We start from the raw sequence: 2,753 nt of genomic DNA, 5'->3' as shown, positions 1-2,753 counted from the left end.
TGAAAATACCCCCAAAAAATGTATAAAATATCCACTCATCAGAGCTTCATATATGTTCAGAGCATTGTTGGGGCCTCCCAACACCAAACTTAGAGTTTGGTTGTGGCCTCCCAACACCAAACTTAGAGTTTGACTGTGAGGGCTTTGTTTGACTCTGCATTGAGAGAAGCTTTCCTTGCTTCCTCTCCATGGTTACAGAGGGAGATCCTTGAGTTTTAAACACAAGGTAGTCCTCATTCAATTAAAGGATCAACTCTCCTCTGTCCACATCAATCACAGCTTTTGCTGTGGCTAGGAAGGGTCTTCCAAGGATGATGGATTCATCCTCATCCTTTCCAGTGTCTAGGATTATGAAATCAGCAGGGATGTAAAGGCCTTTGACCTTTACTAGCACGTCCTCTACCTATCCATAAGCATTTTTCATGGATTTGTCTGCCATCTCTAATGAGAATTTGGCAGCCTGTACCTCAGAGATTCCCAATGTCTCCATTACAGAGAGTGGCATTAAGTTTATGCCTGACCCCAGGTCACACAGAGCCTTCTCAAAGGTCATGGTGCCTATGGTATAGGAAATTAAGAATTTACCAGGATCCTGTTTCTTTTGAGGTAATGTCTTCCTAACCAAGTCATTCAGTTCATTGGTGAGCAAGGGGGTTCATCTACCCAAGTCTCATTACCAAATAACTTGGCATTCAGCTTTGTGATTGCTCTAAGTTACTTAGCAACTTGCTCTTCAGTAATATCTTCATCCTCTTCAGAGGAAGAATAGTCATCAAAGCTTATGAATGGCAGAAGTAGGTTCAATGGAATCTCTATAGTCTCTAGATGAGCCTCAGATTCCTTAGGTTCCTCAAATGGGAATTCCTTTTTGTCCAGAGGACGTCTCATGAGGTCCTCCTCACTGGGATTCACGTCCTCCTCCTCCTCCCTAGGTTCGGCCACACCAAGTAAGGTTATGGCCTTGCATTCTCTTTTTGGATTCTCTTCTGTATTGCTTGGGAGAGTACTAGGAGGAGTTTCAGTGACTCTTTTACTCAGCTGGCCCACTTGTGCCTCCAAATTTCTAATGGAGGACCTTGTTTCTTTCATGAAACTTAGAGTGGCCTTAGATAGATCAGAGACTATGTTTGCTAAGCTAGAGGGGCTCTGCTCAGAATTCTCTGTCTGTTGCTGAGAGGATGATAGAAAAGGCTTGCTATTGCTAAACCTGTTTCTTCCACCATTATTAAAGCCTTGTTGAGGCTTTTATTGATCCTTCCATGAGAAATTTGGATGATTTCTCTATGAGGGATTATAGGTGTTTCCATAGGCTTCACCCATGTAATTCACCTCTGCCATTGCAGGGTTCTCAGGATCATAAGCTTTTTCTTCAGAAGATGCTTCTTTAGTACTGTTGGATGCATTTTGCAATCCATTGAGACTCCGAGAAATCGTATTGACTTATTGAGTCAACATTTTGTTCTGAGCCAATATGGCATTCAGAGTATCAATTTTAAGAACTCCCTTCCTCTGAGGCATCCCATTACTCACAGGATTCCTTTCAGAAGTGTACATGAACTAGTTATTTGCAACCATGTCAATGAGTTCCTGAGCTTCTGCAGGTGTTTTCTTCAGGTGAATAGTCCACCTGCAGAATGGTCCAATGACATCTTAGACAATTCAGACAGACCATCATAGAATATATCCAGGATGGTCCATTCTGAAAGCATGTCAGAAGGACACTTTTTGGTTAGTTGCTTGTATCTTTCCCAAGCTTCATAGATGGATTCACCTTCTTTCTGCCTGAAGGTTTGAACATCCACTCTAAGCTTGCTCAGTTTTTGAGGAGGAAAGAACTTGGCTAAGAAAGCCGTGATAAGCTTATCCTAAGAGTTCAGGCTATCTCTAGGTTGAGAGTCCAACCATGTTCTAGCTCTATCTCTTATAGCAAAAGGGAAAATCATAAGCTTATAGACCTCAGGATCAACTCCATTGGTTTTAACAGTATCACAGATCTGCAAAAATTCAGTTAAGAATTGAAAAGGATCTTCTGATGGAAGTCCATGAAACTTGCAATTCTATTGCATCAGAGAAACTAATTGAGACTTAAGCTCAAAATTATTTGCTCCAATGGCAGGGATTGAGATGCTTCTTCCATGGAAGTTGGAATTTGGTGCAGTGAAGTCACTAAGCATCTTCCTTGCATTGTTGTTGGGTTCGGCCATGTCTTCTTCTTTTTCGAGATTCTCTGTAAGGTTTTCTCTGGATTGTTGTGCTTTAGCTTCTCTTAGCTTCTTCTTCAAAGTCCTTTCAGGTTTAGGATCTGCTTCAACAAGAATGTCCTTCTCCTTGCTCCTGCTCATATGAAAAAGAAGATAACAGAAAAGAAGAGAAATCCTCTATGTCACAGTCTAGAGATTCCTTTACGTGAGTAGAAGAGAAGAAGAATAGAAGAGGAAAAATTTGAATACAGAGAGAGAAGAGAAGAGGGTTCAAATTATGAATAGAAGAGAAGTGTTAGTAAATAAATAAATAAATAGAAGGAGATGAGAGAGAAGTGTTTTCAAAAATAATTAAGAAAAAAAGGAAGATATTTTTGTTTTATTTTAATTATTAGTTAAAATTCGAAAATTAAGAGAAGAGGTAAAATTAAAATTAAAATTTAAAATAATTAGTTAATTAAAAAGAATTTTGAAAAAGGGTGAGGAATTTTCGAAAATTAGAGAGAGAAAAGTAGTTAGGTGGTTTTGAAAAAGATAACAAATAGTAAAACA

General features: G+C 39.2%; 1 non-coding gene across 1 annotated transcript; it reads left to right on the top strand.

Annotated features, from left to right (window-relative positions):
• Window positions 1-1,703: 1,703 nt before the first annotated feature.
• On the top strand, window positions 1,704-1,811 carry LOC130938563 (small nucleolar RNA R71). Its single transcript, XR_009069724.1, has one exon. It is a non-coding gene; the product is annotated as a small nucleolar RNA R71 (small nucleolar RNA).
• Window positions 1,812-2,753: the final 942 nt, after the last annotated feature.

The sequence above is a fragment of the Arachis stenosperma genome, chromosome 6 (genome assembly GCF_014773155.1).
Source record: "Arachis stenosperma cultivar V10309 chromosome 6, arast.V10309.gnm1.PFL2, whole genome shotgun sequence".
NCBI classification, from domain to species: Eukaryota; Viridiplantae; Streptophyta; class Magnoliopsida; order Fabales; family Fabaceae; genus Arachis; species Arachis stenosperma.
Note: the sequence above shows the minus strand (reverse complement) of the source record. Positions and strands in the feature narration are given on the sequence as shown.